This window comes from Rousettus aegyptiacus, unplaced genomic scaffold, assembly GCF_014176215.1.
Source record: "Rousettus aegyptiacus isolate mRouAeg1 unplaced genomic scaffold, mRouAeg1.p scaffold_m13_p_1, whole genome shotgun sequence".
Lineage (NCBI taxonomy): Eukaryota > Metazoa > Chordata > Mammalia > Chiroptera > Pteropodidae > Rousettus > Rousettus aegyptiacus.
Window position 1 is genome coordinate 37,221,797 of NW_023416284.1, and position 23,886 is coordinate 37,245,682.

General features: G+C 37.7%; 1 long non-coding RNA gene across 7 annotated transcripts in view; it reads right to left on the bottom strand.

The window, feature by feature from the left end:
* The window catches only part of LOC107518356, a 143,572-nt gene extending 119,920 nt beyond the window's left edge, over window positions 1-23,652 (bottom strand). For all 7 annotated transcript variants that reach the window (XR_001598842.2, XR_001598841.2, XR_001598843.2 and 4 more), the window contains exons 1-2: window positions 23,343-23,652; window positions 22,362-22,390 (exon numbers count right to left, since the gene is read on the bottom strand). This is a non-coding gene — a long non-coding RNA (uncharacterized LOC107518356). The remainder of the gene's footprint in view (window positions 1-22,361; window positions 22,391-23,342) is intronic.
* Window positions 23,653-23,886: the final 234 nt, after the last annotated feature.

A 23,886-nucleotide genomic window follows, 5' to 3' on the forward strand; every position in this document is an offset into this window, starting at 1 on the left:
GTGTGGAGTAGCATGAAACTGGGGAGTAAACATCACAGGTGAGAGTTGGCAAAAGTCCAGAGAACCAGGCTAATGAACAAGACAAACAGATTAGCCTTACTCTTCCTGGATGAAAGTTCTGCTGTGCTCAGGTGAAAGGGATGGATAAACACCAAAAGTACCTATTATAACACAAGTATCTGAGTTTCAATATTCATGTAGCTGCATATGTATGTATATCTCTGTGTCACATATTAAGCTCTATCGTATTGAACTTTTCATAGTTCCATGACCATGCCATTCCCTAATGCCACTGACTGATCACATTGCCCATGACTCCTGACAAACCCCAGATCCTTCATGCGCTGGTTCATGTAAATTGTCTTCAATAAAATCTTCCTGGATTTTTCCTGGAGGACTAGGAGTCTCTTTCCTTAGTGCTCCCTTTACCTCTCCAGGCCTCCACTGCGAAACTTACTGTCCCAGTTCCACTACTCACAAACTGTGTTTCTTTAAGAAGTTATTTAAAGCGTCTTTATGCTTCAGTTCCTCATCTATAAAATAAGGATACTAGCAGCATGGACCTTATAGGATTGTTTTGAGAATTAAATAATATGTAATTCTTTTAAAATAGGATGAGATACGTAGCACTCAATGTTATTATTTTTGTTATTGTAAGTATTTGTTTATCTATCGCTCTGACAGATTGTAAACTTCTTTTTGTGTCCTCGTCACATAATAAATGCTCCTTTCATTGTTGTTATTAAAATGGAAGTGGAGGATGTTCTTAAGGAAACTATGGACAAGAATAAAGGCAGTAGGGGTGGAAAAACCATCAACCACAAAATCAGATTTGGTTTAAATCTTAGCTCTGCTGCTTGCTTAGACCTTGGCTTTATTCAAGTCACCTCCCTTTCCTAGGACTCAGTTTCCAAATCTTGGAAATGGAATTAATAACCCTTTATCTACTTCCCCATAAGCTCCACAGGGGGTTGGAGGACACAGATGGGAACTTGCTTTCTAAACTGAAAGGCACTGATCAAATATAAGATACTTTTACCATTATCAGAACCATCTGGAAGTTGTTTGGACTTACAAATTGTTAGAATCAGTCAAAACCTACTTGAATTACACAAAAAACAGTTGTTATACTTGGGTCTTTTTTAAAGCCCTTATAAACCCTATGCATATTGCAAGTCTTTTTTTCACATTCACTCTAATTTGTGAAATTTCAAGTTTCTTTTTCCAAAGACTGAGTAACAATACAGCTAAGAGCAAAACTTCACTAAAAATCTGCAGTTTCTATTTCCCTCAAGGGATTTTCTAGAGCCCTAGCTAATAGCCAAGTTATTAAATGCAGCTCAATTCACAGAGGTGTCAGGAAGCTCAACCTCAGAGGTTACTTTAGGATAATAGGAACTTTAGATTAAGATGGCCAGTAAATTTGGAAAACAGAAAGAACTACAGAGATGGCAAGAACACTGGACTAGAAGTCAGAAATCCTAAATTCTAATCTAGTTCTATAGCATTCTAGTTTAGACATCTTCCCTATCCAGGTTTTAGTATTCTTGGTAAAATGTGGATAACTCCTCCATTTCCTTTGCCTTTGCCATATAATAAGTCGCCCCAAACTTTACTAAAATAAAATATCAAGAGTTTGTTTCTCACAATTCTGTGGGTTGGTTAGGCAGTTCTGTTCATATTGCCTGGGTCTACTCATGGAGCAGCATTCAGCTGGTGAGTCAGTTAAAACCTGGGCCCAACTGACACAGCTAGGGTTCTGAGCTTCTTTTTTGGATAAAGTCTTTCATACTTAGGGAGCTAGACTGTGTCTCTTCACATGGCATAATGTTCTAAGAGAAAGTGGAAAATATACGGTCTCTTAAGGCATAGCATCACATAGTGTCACTTCTTCCATATTCTACTGGTCAAAGCAAGTTACACGATCAGCCCAGAATCAAGGGTTGGAGAAACATACTCCACCCTTTTGTGGGAGGAAGGCAAAGTCAAATTACAAAAAGGGACATGATCTCAGGAAGGCATGATTCATTGAGGAGCCTTTTTTGTGACAATCTGATGCACATTTGTCCTGCCTCCAGGGTTATATAAATGCAGATAAGCTAATATTATTAGTGACACTTTGTAAAGAATAAAAGGTTATGTCATACAGATGGAAGAGCATTTATTTTTGTTCTAATATTTGTATTATTCAACTAGTCTTAAGAGAGTTTGGATTAAGTTTTCAGATTTTTGGTACTTCATTGGTTAAATGTATGAGAATATAAAAGAAAGAGTCTCAGACAGGTGATAAAATTAGAATATTATCATTTCATAACCCATAATGAATTAGTAGATACAGGATTTAATCATCAGTGGCTGCTAATGTCACAAAAAAAAAAACAAGACAAATAGATATTATATGCCTATTGAGAAGGAGCACAATATCAGCCATAAAGTTGTCTTGCCAAAATAAACAAATAAACATGAATTTGATCAAGCTTCAGGTTATAGTTACCAATTTTTAGGAAATACAGAAAAAAAGAGAAATATGTTAAATCATACCACAGAAATGCAATCAGCAAAGTTCAGACTGATAAATACTGCAGAAAAATAATCTGGTTATTTCAAAAAATATATTGTAAGAGAGGAAAAGGTGTTAAGTAGCATAGACATTAAGAGAGACCAATAACAGTGTGTACAACCTATTTGTACTCAAGTAAACTATTTTTTAAATTATGACATTATAAGATTAGCTGGAAATTTGTAAACTGACTGCATAATTGAAAAAAATTAAGTGATTAAAGCTAATTTTCCACGTGAAGTTGTATTATGGTTATACATTTTTAAAAGATTCCTTGAATATATTGAGGTATTTACGTGACAAATAATATTGTAGCTGAAATTTATTAATACAAAGTGAAAGTCAGTGGCCGGGGGGTGGGGGGGGGGTACAGATGAAGCAAGAATATTCATGAGCTGATAACTGTTGAAGCCAGGCAATGAGTACCTGAGAATTCATTATACAATTCTGGCGACTTTAATATATGTTTTAAATTCTCCGCAACACATATGTTATATTTATTTATTTTTTAAAGAGTTGGACAAGAAGTCAAACAGACCTGGATTTGAGTAGCGGCTCCTGTGTCGCTTCTCCTTCACCATATGTTCTTGAGAAATTTGCTTCACTTCTCTGAGCTTCCATTTCCTTACCAATAAAATGGGGATAATCCCCTCCCCCATTATTTTCCAATGATGCTGAGAAGGCCAAATGAGTTCACAAATACAAAAAGCGTTTTATAAACCATAAAAGGCTACATCCATGTGAGAAACTGTTTTTGTTACTGTCACTATGACCTTGAAAATAATTTAGATCTGTTGGTCCCTGTTGGCCCCTGTTGTTCCCTTAGTAATAGCATCTCTTCATACTTGGTCTGCTCCCGTGAGAAATTAAGTATAATGGGCTCAAAAAGCTCTTTTGCCCATGACCATAATCTTGACAAAGTAGCTGAAAATTATTTTTTAAATCTCATTTTTTTTCTTTATCTTAAATCCAAGTGGAGAGAACTGCTGCTTCCAATCAAGATGGAATAATGGGGACTGGATTCACCCTCATTCTGTATACGACCAGAAAAAAAGATATGTATATTTTATATATCTATATCTTATATCTATCCTATATGTATATATATCTTACATATCTTTTATATTTATATCATATATATGTGTGTGTGTATATATGTGTTTGTGTGTGTGTGTATAGTCTGATATATATGTATGAAACAATGGTTTTCAAGGAACTGAGCATCAGACAAAAAAAGAATAGTGGTCACTAAAATGTGGGAAACAAACAAGTTGAGCCCCAAGGTTGCCCCAGTTTACTGCTTTTAAAGTGTTTCTAGATGGAAAAAAAAAAGAGGGGGATAAAAAAATATCAAGATTGGAAAGAAAGAAATGGAATTGACTTTATTAACAGATGACACCATTATCTATGTAAAAAAATTCAACAGAATCTACGAAAAAATTCTACTAAAACAGAGTGAGTGTAGTGAAGCTGTAGGGTATGAGATTAATACAAAGATCAATTATATTTCTATATATTAATAATGAAATATCATAAATTAAAAAATTTTAAATATATCACTTCTAATAGCATTAAAATATGAAATATTTAGGGAAATAAAAACATGAAATAGCATTAAAATATGAAAAAGCTGTGAATATTTAGACACTGAAAACTGTAAAATATTGATGAGAAATATTAAAGACTTTAATAAATGGAGAGACTACTATTAGCCAATTCAATATTGAGATATCAATTCTCAAAATCGATGGATAAATTCACAGCTATTCCAATCACAATCCCAGCTGAATTTTTTAAATAAATTGAGTGGCTCATTCTAAAATTTATATGAAAGTGCAAAAATCTAGATTAATCAAAACAACTTTTAAAAAGAACAAAGTTGGATGACTTCCCTATCTGATTTCAAGACATATTATAAATTTGCATTAATTGAAACACTGGTATTGGCACAAAGATAAACAAATAGATCAATGGTACAAAATAAAGTCCAAAGGTATAAAGACATAGACACACACACACGCACACAATTTTCAACAAAGGTACAAAGACTATTCAGTCAAGAAAGCTAGTATCTTTTCAACAAATGGTGCTAGAATTGGATATGCAGTGCAAAAAACAAAACAATCAAAACCTTAAATCTATACTTTGTACCATAAAGAAGAATTAACTCTAAATGGACCATAGATGTAAATGATGTAAAATCTTAAACTATATAAAATTTCTAGAAGAAACCATAGGAGACAACGTTTGTGACCTTAGGTCAGGGAAAGATTCCTTGGACCCAATACTAGCATAATCTATAGAAGAACAAAGTAGACTGCTGACTGTAGGAGTCGCTCTGCTGGTGAAGTAATTACCAGGTGGTAGGTCACTAGGGTCCTGGAGAAAAAACAGAGACTTTAATGAAAATTACCATGTAAAATTATTACAGCTCTCTGAAGAAAACTAGATTCATATGGGTTCTCTGTTATTCCTCAGAGGCAGAAAGGTCGTATCTGAAAAAAAAAGTTCCCTTTTAATTCCCTTTTTTAGATTGAAATCTAAAATGTGGGGGTTTTTTGTTGTTTGGTTTGGAGCTTTTTTTTTTTTTTTTTTTTTTAAGCATTTACCACCACCAATCTTCCGTCTCCTCCTTAGAGTTCTTTAGAAAGCTCTGCCTTTTGAGAATTGAGGAACTACTTTCAGGCTTTAAAAACTTCCTCTTACCTCCAATATCCCTGTCTACTATTTTTACATAAACAATTGTGCAACCACAGACAAACTATTGAGTTTTTTTAGGTCTCAGTTTATAACAAAGCACTGGGGGACCTGATCTCTAAACATTTCAGCTCTGATCTTCCTTATTCTCTGATTTCCAGAAAGAATGATTCTGCAATATAGGAGCATGAACAAAAACTAATCAACCAAGTACCTCCACAGTTCTGTTACACACACACACACACACACACACACACATTCCCCCTTTATTCTCAGATTGTATTCGAGAATAAATATGACCACCATTTTTGCATAGATCAATGTTTCAATTAAATATATGACACACTGGAATGAAGCCACATTAGACTTTGATTCTGGAGTGTCTGTTAAACAACCAATCACATTTGCACTTGACTCCTAGACCTATCGGGTGGTAAGGATTTTGATAGGTGAAGGATGAAGAAAATGGGCAAGCAAATGTCTATTCTTTAGTTCTTGATTTCTTATCTGAGAAATTGTATTCCAACTGGTTACAAAATTTCTGGTCTCTCCAATTTTTTAGGCTAAGTTATGCTGCAAAGTCAGATATATCACATCATTTAATGTATCCAAAATGCACTGAGCTCCCTACTGAAGAACAACTAAATTCTCCAGCATGGACCTGCCCTACCCCCACCCCCTGTCATGATCTTACTTTCAGCCATCTGTCAATATTCATGTCACATTAAGTCTGCTCATTTACTTTATGATGCAGTCACAATGGTCTCTTCTCCACTAACCAGACACATCCTTCTCTTTTCTGCTTCCATGCTGTATCCTTTCCTTCCTTCTCCCTCTGTTGAAGTTCTTATCTGATTTAAATGTAGCTCAGAAGACATCTTCTCTGTGGAAGCATCTATGGTAAGGCACCCTTCCTCCTCGGAAAGAATCTCTCCTTCCTTTCTGCTTCCACTCTACATGCTTAAATTTCCTTTCTGTGAGTGTAAGTCATTCTGCTTAATATCACATTGTCCACATTATCTTCCAGCAGCTTGCATGCTCCTACAGATCAGAAGCAGCTCTGAAACTGCCCCTGACATAAGTGCTCAGTAAAGCGTGGCTGGACTAAATGTCCTCCTACATCCACACAGGAGGTCTATTTCTATTGTCTCTCCCATCCCGTGGTGGGCCACTAGGAAAGCATTAAGATACTGTCCTCCTGAAAACTAGACTTCAGTCTCTTCTTCAATTCTGATCACTTACTTATTCATCAAATATTTACTGAACACCTATCATATTTAAGACACTTTTCTAGGTACTGGAGACACAGAAAAAATCTCTGCCCTCATGGAGCTTATATTAAAGTAAGCAGGAGACAAAAAAAATACATAAGTTAGTATAACATAAAGTACATGAAGTGGTAAAAAATACTATGAAGAAACATAAAAAAACAAAGGGGAAAGAGAATATAGTGTATGCTAGAGGGTAAGGTGCTATTTTAAGGAGTATTCCTACAAGGTCTGTATTAGAAGTTCTTCGCAGAGCAAAGACTCAAAGGAAATAAGAGAGTGAGTAGGAAGATACCAAGGTGTTAAGCACCCCAGGCAAAGGGTACAGGGAAGAGCAAAAAAGTTGGAAGTGAGATCTCTTTTCTCTCACTTGCTCTGACTCCATTTTTACCTACACCTCAGTTCCGTTGAGAAATTATGTTTGTTTCTCAAAGAAGCCATGCTCTCTCACTTCCAGAGTTTAGTCCATGTTATTTTCTCCTCCTGGATTACCCTTCATCTCTCATCTTAAACTAGCTAATTTCTACTCATTTCTTAGATCTCAGTTACATGATAAATGCCTCTCAAGGTTCCTCTGATATCTAGCCCTCATCTTCACCACCTCCACCAAGTTCAGATTGGGGCCATTTATGCAACATCCCATAGCTCTCTGTACTTTGTTCACCACAGTCTTTTTCACACTATATTGTAATTGTCACTTTACATGACTATCTTCCCAAATAGACTGCCAGGACCATATCTATCCGTTTAAAGAATCAACAAGCATTGAATAAATACTAATATGAATTCAATCTTAAGGTTTGGTAGAAATACCTAAAACAAGCACTAAAAATTTGCAGGTGCCAAATTCTCCTTGGAAATATAACAGCCCTAAGGGTGTTACACCTAACCTCAGCCTGGCTTTGTCCTACCACCATTAACAGACATGTGTCTCACATTGGCCCTGGTGCCTGTGACTTATGATTCATGCCGAAAGCACATCTGAAACCCTCATCTTTACAGTTCTTTTCTGAGAAAATTACCCAATCTGGCAGTCCTTCTGGCCCCAAGCTTCACAGTGAGCCAGGCCAGATGGGAGGGGGGAATGAACTCCACCATCAAACTGTCCAATGCCTGAAAAATGCTGGCTTTGGAATGATACAGGTCCTCTCTTGTGCATTGCCTAGAATTGGAGGAAGGTGTTCTCCAGGCCAAGGCAGTGAGGTCTCTGTGTTCCTGGCTGAGGCCCCCAAGCCAGCTCTGTCTCCACAGCAGAGCTCCTTGCCAGGTAGGGTGTCACAGCTGTGGAATCAAAGAAGTTGTGCAAGAGTAAGTTTTCCAACTCAGCAAAAGAACAAGTGTTGGAGAGAGACCTCGGGAAGAGTCCAAAGCAAAGCCAAGAACCATGAAATAAAGTCCACGTGGCAAGAACTAAGGATCTTAGCAATTGAAATATCTAGAGAGAAGTAAATGAGCAGAAAGTTGAGGGGAAGAATGAGTGTGATCAGGAACACACAAGGAGTTCTAATGCTTGTCATTTAGAGTCAAGTTGTATATTAATTTATTAACCAAGCATTTATGGAGACTTTGTACCTAATATAGCTCTCTTGATCTGAACAACTATCTTAGTTTCTATTATTATTGCTGTTTTAGAAAGGAAGAAATTGAATTTCAAGGATGTTCACAAGTGATCAAGGCCAGCTTTATGCCCAGGACCTGTCTGATCCAAAGCCCCTTTTCTGGATTGGAGCTTACCCCAAACCACATTCCAGGTTGAGCAACCCTGAGCAAAGTCACTCTCTCTTTTCTCATCTATAAAATAAGGATGCTATAACCAATGAGATAATCTATATGAAATGATTTCATCAGCCATAAAACATTATGCAAATTTTAGTTACATGCGTTTGCTTATTTGCTTGCTCATTTGTTTATATGCCATTTCATTCCACAATGAGGCCTACATGAGGCCCCACACAGTAAAATAACACTGTACGATAATCTGAATACCAGTGCAGATGTACAGATAAATTTCTCTGCTTGATAAATCTTCATGCAGGAAGACTCTGCAAGTACAAACAAAACCTAAAGGCTCCAATCTCACATTTAGAAAATCATTCATTCAACTTGCTAAACTCTGCATTGAGCCAAACCTGAGTGTAGTACATAAGTAATGAATAAACACAGTCTTTGTCCTCAGGAAGCTCAGAGTCTAGAACTGTCTAGAAGAATAAACAGGCTACTTGAAGAGTGTGCTCAGTTCTGTAGGGAAGAAAAACACAGCAAGTTGCAAGTTTGGGAACTGTGGAAGAGGGGACCTAACTCAAGAAAGCACTTCTGGAGGCAGAAACTTCTGAGCCGCTTTCTGAAAAACAACTAGAGTCAACCAGGCAAAGCCTGGGGGTGAAAGAGGAGCAGGGCATTCACACCCAGGCGGAGAGGATGTGTGAGTTGGCAGTGGTGTGGAAATACAAACGACTGGCCTGGCTGAAGCCTAAAGTTGCAGCGGAAGGTAGGACATGGATGGTGAAGCTCTCAGAGCTAAAATAACTTCCCTGGCTCTCTTCCTGAATGTCCTCATTCTAGACAGTGAAACATCATGGAATCTTCTAAAGTCTTCAAGAGCCTTCGTCCTCACTCAGATCCACTAGCTTTTCTAGTTGTTCCTATGGGTGAACCAGTCTTTAACAACCCCTTACCTACACCACAACTCACTCCCCATTTAGGCAAAGGCAAGCTGCCCAGATCTTGAATAGATAATGCCTATTTTCCTTAGCCAAATGCCTAGTGGTTCAGGCCTTGGGTCAGACTGTCCCACCTTCAAAGCTTGGCATGGCCATTTACTTTATATTAGTTGGGCAAATAATTTATCTTCTTGAGCCTGTTTTTTTATCTTTAAAAAGGGGACAATAATAGTACCTACCACATGAGGTTTGTGTGAGAATTAAATGAGATAATACATGGAAAGGACTTAGAACAATGCTTGCATATAGCAATTATTTAACAAGTGTTATTTATAATCAGCATCATGATAATTACCTGAAGCATCAACTTCTACAATTCTAGCCACTTTATTTTTAATTTCAATTATTTCTATTGACTGGCAAAATACACATAAAGAATTAAAATGAGAAGAAATATACGTAAGAATTTTCGATTAATATGGGAGAAAGAACACAAAAATCCAGACCATAAAGCCTCACATGGCTGCTTGGTATAGTTCAAGTTTGACATTCAGTTTTCTGGCAGCCAAAGCAAAAAGGAGAACCAATCCATAATTACTTTCCCAGGACAGAATTTCTAAAAGAATTTCTTTCACAGGCTTCACATAAGAGGTACTACGTGACATAGTGAACAATATTTGCAGTGGTGCCTAGATTATTTTGCTCAGGCTTTGTAACAAACTTGACTGCATGGCTTAAAAAATAGAAATTTATTTTCTAATAGTTCTGGAGGCTAGAAATCTGAGATCAAGGAACCTGCAGGATTGTTTGTCTGAGGCCTCTCTCCCTGGCCTGTAGATGGCCTTCTTCTCCCTGTGTCTTCACATGGTCTTGCCTCTGTGTCTGTGCCCTAATCTCTTTGTATAAGGACACCAATCACGTCTGATTGGAGCCCACCCTAATGACCTCATTTTACCTTAATTACCTCTTTAGAGGCCCTATCTCCAAACACAGTCACATTCTGAGGTACTGAGGCCGAGGACTTCAACATGTGAATTTGTGGGGGCACGATTCATCCATAACAGAGTCCCTGTAGCAAAGGCAGTAAGAATATAACTCAACTTGATTCTGCAAAGCACCCTGACAGTACAGCCCACTGACCACCTGATGGCTCAGCTTGATTCCAAAAGAGAAGCTAGAGCATTAAGAGAGGGGAATGGTCTGTTTTCATGCTAAAGATCCTTTGGGAAGACCACATCCCTCAGCCAGTGTTGGGAGGTAAAGATGTGTGGGTGGGACAGATGGAGACACTACTTCCCACTGTGGTCCTGGAGTGCATTCAATCCTAGATGTTATTAAAGGCAAAGGCTTTGAAGGCAAATATTATTTTTAAGCATGTTGCTGTAGCAGTGGTGTATGGTTAAGACAAAACAGAGAAAACAGTTAAGAAAAAATTGCAACTACCTAGGTCAAGGATGTAGCTCTAAACAGGATTATGTCGGTGGAGACAGATGCCAGGAGATGGGTCTGCCTCAGCCAATCTGTTTCAGGTTTAGGTCTCCACTGTGTTAACAGTTGGAAAGAGGTGGTGAGAATGATAAATGGGACAGGCTCGGAGAAGAGGATGGAGCTTTCAGTCAGTAATAATCTGGGTTAAAGATTTGGGAAGAAGAGAGCCAATCTGCACTGCTGCTGTCTTGCTACGTGGCCCTGCCTTCCTATAAAAGAAGAGTGACACTGATCGAGTATCTCTGTGTCAGACGGTGTTAATTATTGTTTTATATTTTGTCATGTGATTCTCAAATAGCCCTACTAGCAGATGTTATTATCCATATTTAGGATAAGGAAACTGAGGATCAGAGGGATAAACTGAGTTATCTAAGGTCACACGGTAAGTGACGAAGCCAGAATTCAAAGCAGAGTCTGATGACTTCTTACCTGTGACCTTAACAAATATGCAGTGTCCCACTCACCTTACTGCAGTTCTTTATGATCAACAGATTTCAGGAGTATTACTGCTTTTGCAACAAGTAATACCAGTTTCAATTATCATTACAGAAATGTTTATGACAATATGCCTTTCTCTTGCCAGAAGAAAACCCTCCAATATATTTTTAGATCAATCAGCAGCTATTGACACAAAGCTGTCCTTTCCCTCTTTGATGACTAAAATCTTCTGAAACCATTTTCCTGAACGGAAGCATCAGAGTCCTTAGCCTAACTGAATTTTCAGGGACAGAATTAACATGGAAAAAATAACTACGTCATGGGTGACACATGCCTTCACTGCCTCCCAAACTCCTTTTCCTTGGCCCTTTAATTGGCCTTTAAAAAGGAAAATACAACCAGTGAGGAATGATTTAGTGTCCTACAAGCACCCATGATGGGCAACTCCATAATGTCTCAGAGTAAAATCCTAAAAATGAAAAGAGAAGCCCAGACCGCTGATTGCATGGTCCCTTCATAGAATTCTTATTCCCAGAGAAAAATGTCCATCATTTTCAGTCCTTAAGAAACTAGCTTCCCTCCCAATTTATGAGGTCCACCAAAGCAACAGCATCCATTGGCTGCCCTTCATGTGAAACAAGAAGACAGAGGTGGGCCTAGAATAGGCACCTTCAACCCTTCAACATACATTTACTGAGCCCCAGCTTTGGTGGCACAGTGGTGGAAAGATTAAGGACCTCAGAGATAGGCTAGACCTGGTTAGAATCCCATCTCTGCCATTAAGCATCTCTATGACCTTGAGTGAGTCATTTAACCTCTCTGAACCTCGGGTTCTTGTCGAAAAACAAAAATAACAAGGCCTACTGGCTCATGTTAGGACTAATCAGATTTGTTGAAGTGAAGAAAACCTGTAGGCCAGCATGCAGGGGCAAAAATAATTACAATTAAATAGATTTAGGTTCAAGTCTCTACTTTACTACTTGCAAGCTCTGGGACCTTGAGACCTAACTTAACTCCTCTGACCCTTTGTTGCTTCACTATAAAATGGGCTAATAATACCTGCTTTGTAAGGTTGTTATGGGAATTGAGAACACTTCTGCAAAGCATCTGAAACATAGTAAGTGCCGAAAAAGTAATGAGTCTTATTATTTACCAGATGCCATGCTAGTCATGGGGGATGCAAAGAGGAAAACTCAGCAATTCTCCCTACCATTGGTGCTCATTAGTTATTTCATATCTCTGTGTATTCGTTTCCTTATCCATAAGATATGGAGCTTTCCCTTCCCTGGCTTACTCATAGAACTAATGAAAAAATTAATAACACAACAACATTAATTATGGTACCTAGCATTTATTGAGTGATGGCAATATGACCAGGCATGTTTTCAAGTGTATTTTTTGCATTATTTCCTATAATCTTTGGGGCAGGGACAATGGTGGCCTCTAAAGTTGTCCATTCTCTGATTCCTAGAACCCATAACTATTATCCTATATGGCAAAAGGGGCTTTGCAGATGTGACTAAGTTAAGGATTTTAAGATAGGGAAATTATTCTGGGTTATCTCGGTAGGCTCAGTCTAATCACATACAACCTTAAAAGCAGAGGACTTTCCCTAGCTGGAGGCAGGAGAAATGGGGCAAAAAGTGAAGTTTTGAAGTGTGAGAAAAACTCATGCTGCTGATTTTGAAATTGGAGGAAGAGGGGAGGGGACATGACCCAAAGAATGCAGGTGGCTTCTAGAAGCTGAGAGCAACTCCTGATCAATGGTCAGAAAGGAGATGGCAACCTCAGTCCTACAACCATAAGGAACTGAATTCTGTCAGCAATTTAGAAGAGCTTAAAAGCAGATTTAATTTCCTAGGCCTCCATAAAGGAACACAGCATTACTAACACATTGATATCAGCCTTGTGAAGCCAGGAACAGAGTACCAGCTGAGTCATGCTCTGCCCAGACTTCTGACCTATAGAACTGTGAAATAATAAATGGTGCTATTTTTTAAGGTGTTAAGTCTGTGTTATTACAGCAGCAATAGAAAATAGAAAACCCTCACCACAGCCCTGTGAAAAAAGTCATTGTAATTTCCATTTCGCTGATGAGAAGCTGAAGCAAAGAATGGTTAAGCTCACCCAAGACCATACAACTAAGTGGCAGAGCTACTTGATTCAGTCTGATTCAAGAGACTTTCTTCTAGAAAACAGTCCCTGGTGTAGTAGATACTCAATAAATATTTATCAACTAAAGATAGCAGGATAGATGGGTGAATGAAGGAAAATACTGAATATGAAAATGCCAAAGACATAGAATTGTCACTTATGTTACATTAAGTAGATCCAAATCTGCTATTTAAGTGGATCTAAATCTGAACAAGAGGCATTTGAGGAAAGAGTACTGGGCTGGAGTCAGGCCTGTGTTCTGTTCCTGGTTTTGCAATTTATTTTCTGTGTGAGGCTTAGACTAATCTCTACACTGCTCTGAGCATCAGTTTTCTTATCTGTAAAATGGACATGATAAACACAATACAGTCTCCCCCTCATGGGCACCATGAGGCTTATAGGGATGGGGAGATATAAAAGTAGCTTATAAACAGTGTTCTACAATCCAATTTTCCTTTCTTTCATTTGGTCATTAAGCATTGACTGAGTGCTTATCCTTTAGCAAGCCATGTGAAAGGCACTGGGGGTACAGCAATGAGTGAGACAGGGAGCCTATTCTAAAGTACATGAGCCTTGCCATGGCAACAATGCAAAATCATATCATTGAAGAACTAGATGAGATGTGCTCAAGGTCAAATAGGCCCAGAGAATAGTGTGATCAACCCTACACAACTACACAACATATGTGTGTTGAGTGAGTAGGTGGGGGTTCAGAAAGGCTTCCCAGTAAAGAGTACATTAGAGCCACTACTCAAATTAAAGAAAAAGTCAGAGTTGGCCAGATGTATGTGGGAAGGGAAGACCTTTCAGTCAAAAGGAACAGCCTATCAAACTCATCTGTACCCAGTTCAGAAAACCACTAATAGCTGTGTATAGTTATTGAGCATGGCCACATGTATCCTCCCCTCCTCTCCATTCAAGCACATGTTAGGACAGCATTATCCTGCCTCCTTAAAGGTTGGCAGGGCCTGTGACTGGCTTTGGCCAGTGAAATGTGAGTAGAAGTAACTGCTATCATTTCCGTGAGCCACATATGTAATTTTAAATTTTCTAGTAGCCACATTTTGTTTTTAAAAAGTAAATTTACAGATGAAATTTCAGATGAGAGAAAAAATAAAATTAATTTTAGTAATATATTAAATATTTCAACTTGATATATTAAAAATATTGTTATTTTACCATATAATCGATACAAAAATATTAATAAGTTATTTTATATCCTTTTTTGGATTAAGTCTTTGACAGCACATCTCAGTTTGGACTACGCCCTTTTCAATTGCTCAGTAGACACAGTGGCTGGTAGATACTGTGTTAGAAGTAGCTGGTAGCTACATAGTAGAGACTTCATGACCCTTGGCCAGTGAGTGAGAAACAAAGCAGAGGCCCAGCCAGCACTCAGTGAACACATAGCTAATCAAGACATAAGCCATTGATTCTGTAAGTCACAGAGATTTGGTTTGCTACTGACATATAACTTCTCCTAATTGTTATGAGCTTCTTGTTGCTAGGATAGGAAATGGAAGGAGATTGGAAAGAAGCAGGAGTCAGTTATTAAAAGGCTTATGAGATACTCAGGCACTTGGATTTTATCCTGAAGGAAAGTTAATGAATCTTATGACACCGTACTGGAAGCAGGGAAAGTAAACAGGGGCTGGTGCCACTTCCAGGCATCGAAGCCTGGTACAGGGGCCAAGGAAAGATCAAATAGAAAGACAGACATGCAGTTCCCCATGGACCAGCATATGGAATGGTTTGTTTGACTCCATATAAAAGAGGAGTTTTGTGGCCCAGCCATTGAGGGAACTACTAGCCTGGCCTGCTGCAATCTATTGTGGCTTCAGTTTCATCTTGTAGCTGTTGGCTGTGAGGAATTATCCCACAGACCAATCATGGTCGAAGGCTTTGCCCCGATGAAGAATTTTGGATTTGTATCAAGGTCATATTCCTCTTGTGTTTTCTTCCAGCCCAGGCCAGACTTCAAAACCTCCAGCTTTTCAAAGCACTCCAGCTGGATCAGGGATTTTTCCCTCCTGTATTTTTTTCCCCACAAATGATAAGTCATAAAGAAGAGAGAAAGAGGGGGGAGAAAAGCCAGCAATTGTTTGAATAATTCTGCACCATCCACAGAGAGGGGATCCAGGACTGGAGTGGATAAGGAAGTCTATGCAAATAGATTGGTGTTGGTTTGGAGTCACCACATCAAAATCCATTATATTTTGGGAATTCCAGTTATTTATCTTTTTAAAGTCTGGGACTGGAGGAAAAATGCTTTGAGCCTGTTTTACTGTAAAGGACTCTATAGGAAACATTTTGGTAAAATGAGAGTGATAGCTATGACAAAGATTTGTTTAAAAATTACTTTGAGCCTTCTCTCTGAGATTTTTGTACAGAATAGTGATTTTTGTACTACTTAATCAGTCTTGGACATCACAGTGATGTAGAGGCTAAGTCCTTACACAGGCACGTAGGCATCAGGAATTATTGGTTCACGTCTATGAAATGAAGCAGAACTCAGATTGAGCCTGAGTTCTACCACTTATTTGCTGGGTGATCTTGGGCAAATCCAATAACTTTCTGAGCTTTGATTTCCTTATCTGTAAATTGAGCTCGTAATCCCTACCTCTCAGAGTGATTATGAGGATTGAGCAGGAGAACTGGCATGTTAACTGATGTTGCAAAAATCTCAGTTCTTTATCTGAGTGAAGAAGTACTTGGACTCACAGGCAACAGACTTAGGATAAAAGTCCAGCTCTGGCATTTCCTGATCATGTGGCCTTGGACAACTCACAAATATCATTTGTCTATATTCTATAAAATGGGATTACAGTACCTTCTCCTATTAAACAGCATAATGTCTTTGACATTTAATTTTGTCTTCATCCTCTAGAAAGCATCTGAGGCAAAGATTAAAGTGCCAGTACTTTATTTTAGAGGTGAGCCACGTGAGGCCAATGTGAGGGGAAAAAAGTAGAAGGAAAGAAAAGAAATATGTCAACTAATATGATACGTATTTTGCTCGGAGGCCACTCTTCAGGATGAGCTGCGAAGAGATGTTCATCCTGCAAAGGCATGCTAATTTCTTCAGCCAATATTACTTTCCAGAAGGAAAGCAAACCCTGCAATTTGGAACCCCACAGAAGAGAAAAAAGAGACATATATCTGCTTTGCTTATCCTGGTCTATGCCAATGGTCAAGTTTTACCCCATGGTAAGCACCTCTGGGCTGTATCACTTGACCCCTTAATAACTGATCAGGAAGCATTTCCTCCCTCTCACTGGAGAGGTGCCTCCATGTGGTCCAGCTTGGCCTATGCTCCATGTGGGCCAGGCTAGCCTTGGTATTGCGACTCCAGACAGCTTAGGGAGCTGTCACCACAGTGACACTAGAACATCCCAGCTCCTTCATGCTGTGCTCTACCAAGTGCAGTGGAGACAATGGAATCAATAGCACAACCCAGAAGTGAGATTCTGATATTTGAAAGATACTTTGAAACCATAAATGTAACCTGTTCATTTTAGAAATGAGGGATTGGAGACCCAGAGAAGGAAATGAACTTCCCTAAGTTACATAGCTGCCATTGGCAAAGTCTCTTAGAACTATGCAACTCAAACTCTGTTCCTAGTCTCCTTGCTAATCCTGTTTAAAAGGAGATTTTGATTCAGTACATGTGAACCGAGGCAGAGATGGGAGTCTGTGGACCATGTTTTGTATAGCAAGGCTTTAAGTCATCACCATCATCTTGGAAATACACACTAAGCACCACATAAATGAGGCTTCAGCACACTTTTTTTTCTTCTATCACATTAGATCAGAATAGTTTCCTTTGTCCATCACTTACAACTAATTCTATCCCACTACTGAATTTCTACTGAGTTTACCTGTGTTTTTCTCATTGCTCTCTTTTCTGTCTTTGCCTTAACAAGATGGATTCAAGCTTCACTCTTCTTTTTTGGCTAAGTTTTTGCCCACCCTGCACAGTCCTGCTATCATTTTAGCTATGCTGCCTGAAATTGTTGGTAGTAAATATTCTCCCTTTACCACTGTGGCCCAGGATCCTCCAGCCCCAATGCACCCTTTGCGATTAGTGCCTCCAATGAGCTCCATCAGCTTCTTCTGTGTGAAAGGCAAACTGTGGCAAGCCCAAGTCTTTTAAGCACTTCCTACTATACCACCCAGCATTAATTCTAACATCTAATAAGTTTGAAAAGGATTGGGAGGGAATAAGAATATTTTTGTGCTAGAATATGGGCTAAAAGTCAAACAGAAAACTCTGGTTTCCAAAAAATCACAACCAAACATACTGTCTTTCTTACATATGAATTAGATTGTGCTTCAGAGTTACTGGTTTGCTGAATGAATGACTATAAGCAGACCTGAAAATATTTGTTAAATGCCTATTCCCTTCAATAGTATAGCATAAAGAACAAAAGAAGCTAGAGTTAGTCAGTGAAGGAGAAACTTGAGTCACTGAGAGAGACATAAGTGGTACACTGGAATACCTTGGATATTAGATTTCCCAAACTCTTTTATTACTATGACCTAAAGCACATGGCTTCATAGAAGTGGGGTTTTTCATGGTTAAGAGCAGGGCCTCTGCAGCCAACTGCATCCATTCAAAGTCCAGCTCTACCATCTACTATTTGTGTGATCTTGAGCAAGTTATTAAGTTTCTTGATTCCTTGGTTGACTCAATTGTAATATAGGAATAATAACAGTACTCGATCTCTTAGGGTTGATATAAAGATTTATTGAGTTAATTATTTAAACATAAGCCATCTAAATTTTTCCCACCATATAATAAGCACCCAACAAATGTTAGCCAGCATCATATCAGCTGAAATACTACCCCTTTGACTCTCACTCAAAAAACTTTATTGGAACGCAAGTGAGAGTGAAAAGAGAAAACAAGTCTTAATAAACTCAAAAAGATTGAAATTACATCAAGCATCTTTCCAACCACAAAGGAATATATTATTGCAAATAAGTACTATGCTAATTTTATCAGGAACCAAGATATTGATGTATGAAAAAAGATATACAAGTATAAATTCAATAGTTAAATTAAACTTTATTTACTATATTTGGATTGTAAATGATTAGCTTGAACCTATGTGCTCATATTAAGACTCAATAGGAAAAGAAATCAATAACCTCAACATTCTCAGTGTTCACCATTAGTGGTAACTAGGTACCAACTACTAACTGAAAAATCAGCAATAAAGGAAAAGAAGCATTTATCCTGCTTTTCTTCAATGAAATATATTTCAGAGTAATCAGATATTCACAGTGTGAGAGCATAACGGGTCCTTAAGAAGAATTCTAGCCAATAAACATGACAGGATAACAGCATTAGAAAAATTGCCACTTTTCAACTCCTAATGAAATAATTGATTAAAGCAAAGATTATCCAATGATGAAACCATTAGATGAACATTTAAAGGGAAATTTTAGAATGGAAATGTCAGACTGTCACCATCTGAAACCCTAGATCAAATGAGTATTATTAAAAATGGTACAGCCAGACTTTATGTGCCTTCTAATGTGATGCAACATGACGTACATAGCACAACAATGAAATATTCTTGAAAAAAAAAAACACCTTGTACCTGGATCTTACAGAGACTTAAGAACACATTTCTAGTTTACTATAAATAGAAAGGGTAGAGAAATCCGTTAAATGACACCACAAGGAACAAACTTAGAATGTGGGAACTTTTTTTAAATTTAAGTATAGTTGGTATACAATATTATATTGATATTAGTTTCAGTTGTACAATACAGTGATTCAACATTTTTACACCTTGCAATGTGATTGCCCCCTTAAGTCTAGTAACTATCTGTTACCATGTAAACTTATCACAATGTTATTGGCTGTATTCCCCTTCATCTTTTTCTCCCAACCCCTCATTACTCACTCTTCTGCAACCATTCCCTTGACCTCAGTTTCTATGGGTCTGTTTTTGTTTTGTTTGTTCATTTGTTTTGTTTTGTTTTTAAATTTCACATGTAAGTGAAACCACACAGTATTTGTCTTTGTCTGACTTGTTTCACTTAGCATAATACCCTCTAAGTCCATCCATGTTGTTGCAAATGGCAAGACTTCCATTCTTTTTTATTGCTGCATTATATTCCATTGTGTATATGTGTATGTGTGTATCACATCTCTCTTATTCCTTCATCTTTTGATGGACTCCTCGGTTGCTTTCATATCTTGGCTATCGTAAATATGGGCTTTCTAAAAGACCTGGTTTGCTCAATGAGAAAACAACATAAAAAATTGAGAGGTCAGGAAAAGGGGGCAGTGAGGAGAGGCTGCTCTAAATTACAAGAGACTTAAGAAGCAACTAAACGCAGTATATATGGATCTTATTTAGATCCTGATTTAAACAAATAAACAGTAATATGACATTCTTGAGATGACTGAACAAATCTGAATGATACCAAGGCATTACAGTGAAATTTTTTAGGTGTGATGATAATGTGATGGTTAGCCAGGGTAATGTTTGTATTCCTAAAAGATATATCCTGAACTATGCATAAATGAAATTACTCAAGATCTAGGATTTGAAAAAAAATAATAGTAATTAAGCAGTTGCAGGGAAAGGAGTGGGAGTATAGCAAGAAAGGCAAAACCCTGACATATATACTTTGTACATGAAGTTTGTTATGTAATTAGACTATATAATGCTATACAATACTATTAACATTAGTATTATATCCCCCATCACTTAAGTGTTATGTTTAAAAGTTTTGTATAAAAATATTTTTAAACAACATAGGAAAGCATTGAATAAGACTTAATACACATTTTGACATTTTGTTAAAAAGTATTTGCGAACTTTGATATTTTTATTAATAGCAAAAAATTTCCTGTTTCATCACCCACTACCACGCCGAAGCATTGAATGTGTTAACCACTAATGCTATGTGTACTCCATCCCTACTCAAAATGCTTCGAGTGAAATGAGTGTGCTCATTTGTCACCCACCAGACTGTGGTTTAGGAGCAGGAACTGTGTCTTATTTCATTGAATCCCCAGCACTGGTATATAGTCCAGTGCTCAGAGTAGATACATATAATAGGTGAATATTTATAGGAATCAACTAAAGATTGTTGAAAATGCTGACACTTGGTCATTAACTCCAGAAATCTGATGCAGAAAGTCTGTGTGGGGTCTGGAAATTTTTCATTTTTAACAAATCTTCCAGTGAGTCTCATGCTCATGGTTTGGAACCCACACCTTGAGAAACACTTAATTTTCTGGACTCTATTAAACAATCATGTGGAATGGTTTCATCGGGGAGCTTAGGAGTAAGTACAGTCAATAAACAAATGGATGGCATGTATGCAGTTATACTCATCAGTTTCAGAGGCTCTGATTTCTGAGGTTAAATAATGAGAAGGGCTGATTAGTAAATGGCAAAGGGAGCGGAGCAACTTCAAATGCAGCATTTGATTTCAATTTTATTTTTATTTAAATGGAAACTTCTGTGGGAGTCAAAAGAAAAGCTTCTTGATTACAGACAGCACAGCCATGGATAAGTATAAATCCTAGCTTTCCAGACGGCTGTTTAAGAGGGATAAGGAGCACACTGCACTAACTAGCATGATTATACAAGGCATGTGCTTATAATAAGACAAACGAATATGGGCTTCCTTGGAGTCCAATTGATAAGATTTCTCATTCTCTCCCATCAGCCTCACAGGAATCCGTTTGAATCTGCCAGCTTATTGGTTGGAGTAATATTGTTTCCACGCAATTCCCTATCCCATACCAACATATTGTTTGTGGTGGGTAGTCATTGTATCATGAACCTAGATTTACCCGCCATTGGAGTTCGAGTAGAGGACAGATATATGATCACTGAATGAGTATGCTGCCTAAGAGATCCTACATTGGGTCTTGGAGAATAAGGGCCAAGATTCCTGCCAATTCTGTTCCTCAGTTGCCCCCTTGTTCCTCCCTGTCTGTATGCCTAGCAAATGCTCTACCTCTGTCTAAAATGTCCTTTCCCCATATCTCTGCCTAACTAAGTCCCACTTATCCATTGGGCTGCAGTTCAAAAATCAACTCTTCGGGGAAGGTTTTTCTAATGCCATGCTCTTGTAGAAAGTCCCTTCTCTGTTGTCTTAGAAGCAGACTGAGCTTACTTCCATCATGATATAATCAACCATTAAATTGTGTCATCCCTGCCTCATCTGAGAACCATATCTCACTCACTGTCATATCCCAGGTATCTTACACAAATGTGACATATTGTAGATACTTGACAAAGGCAGAAAAACAGAATAAATGAATGAATGAGTACCTAACCAGCAGTTATAGCTTTTGATCTATTCTAGTGAAGTATGTCCCTTCGTTGAAATATTGAAACACTTTTAAAAATTTCTAAAATATTGGAGGATTACAAAAATGCCACAAGACAGGAAATATATAAGTGTTAGTTTTTCAAAAAGCAACTAAAAGTGAATTTAAGAAGACATGGACAGATTAACTTGTAACTGACTATTTAAAAAAATTAGGAGCATTTTAAAAACAAAGAAGTGATCATTGAGATTACATAGTTTTTCAAGTCATAAATCCTGAAAAACTCCCTCTCCCATTCAAGCATTTGACAAATCTTGTATAATATTTATGTAAAAGGAGAGAAAAAGCAGGAAGATAATGCTATTTAGACAAATTTGAGGTATTAAGATTAGTCTAGAGGGAGAATACTGTCATCACCTCTTTGCCTTTCCTGTTTAACAGTTGTACAAATTACTTGGTAAATTTTCATAAGATAAGCTTATCGAATGCATTCATCCATTCAACAGACAACTGTTAAGCACTTACGTTGTGCTTTCTCTTGAAAAGATCATTGTATAGTAAATAGCTAATTATACTACAATGTGTTGGATAATATCACAGATTCTGGAGCAGAAGCTCAAGATGCTAACCTAGAAGTCATTGTTGTTATAAAAGCCCCAGGTAATCCTTATTGTCATTAGACAAGATTTAGGAAACCATGATATATGACACAATCATATCTCTATAAAAATAAATAAATAAATAAATAAATAAATACGATAAGAAAAAAGAGTAAAATTTTTAAATACCTCCACTGGCAAGAACAATGGGTTGAAAGCTAAAAAAAAGAAATATAAAGATAGTGATGTTAAAATATTACAAAAATTAGACTTAATCCAATTATACAACAAAATACTGTAAATGAACTGGGTTGGTAGGTCTATTAAAAGTAGATATCTCCACGTGCTCTCTAACTTACTATTTTTACCATATTAATAGATAAAAATAGAGTGCGACAACAGCAGTACATTTATTTTTGGATCCTCAGTGTCCTCATCTATCTAATGGGCATAATAATAAGACCTACCATGAGGGGTTGTATAGCATCTCCAGGTAGAGTTGTACTGGAGAAAATTAAATGAAATTATTTGCTCTTCAAATACTTATTGAGTGACTACCATATTCCCATGATAGGCTCTGGGGATGTGTAAAGCACTTTGCACCATGCTTAGCACATAGTATATGTACCAAAAAATGGTAGTTATTACAATTATTAATCCCAGTTGCAATGATCCTGGTTATCCATCCTGACTCTAGAGATAGACACTGCACCTGCTTTTTGAGGCTTCACAATTGGAGGGTCTGTGCATGGGATATTGTAGTTAGCACATCGTAAACCTCTTCAGAGCTCTTTCCTTATCGAGTGTCATTGAGAGTTCCAGCCAGAGACACGCTCTCAGAATGGTGTCTGCTGCTAGACTTCTTAGGAAAATCAAGTGTTTTAAAAATCAAGTCATGATTGTCCCTGAATAGAACAGCTTTCATTGAAATTCCTCACCTCTGGACTTCCAAGCATTGTTAGTCTGTAACATACAATCTAGCACTTAATTTTACCATCTTGGAGTAGAAAGAAATCTGAAGGTTATCTTAAATGATATTAGTTAAAAGCACGTGCTTTTTGGAGTCAAGCAGTTCCATGGTCAAACCACTAACTGTCCATCCTTTGGATAGTTATTTCATTTTCTCATAAATTCAATGCAGTATTGTGAAGATTAAATGAGATTACATACCTGGCAGGAACTCGCTGAATGGCAGTGGTCAACAGTATCGTCAAAAATAGTCTGTTCACTGGTTCACAGCTGGTTGTTAGAAAGTTCTCCACGTAATGAGCCAAAAGTTTTTGTCCTCTAACTTTGTTCTTCCCAGTGGTCTAAAACCTACCCTCTAAAGGTGGATAGAGTGGTTTACTTCCTATCTTCCCCTAGAAAAGCTCTTCAGATAGTTGAAGATAACAATGATATCTCCCTAGGGTGATCAACCATCCCAGTTGGCCCAGGACTTGGGGGTTTCCTGGGATACAGGACTTCCAGTGTTAAAGTTGGGAAAGTTCCAGGAAAACCAAAATGGTTATCTAGCCCCCTCTCTGTTCTTCTCCAGGATAAATATCCCTATGGCCTCTCATTACCCTATTATACTTCCCCATAGGCATTAATCTTTTGTCAATGTCCCTCTTTGGGTATAACGCAGAAAAAAAATTTATACTGCATTATAGATATGGGGGAAGAAGCACTTAAAAGTATTTTCTTTTGTGATATATGACATTGGTTTTTCTTT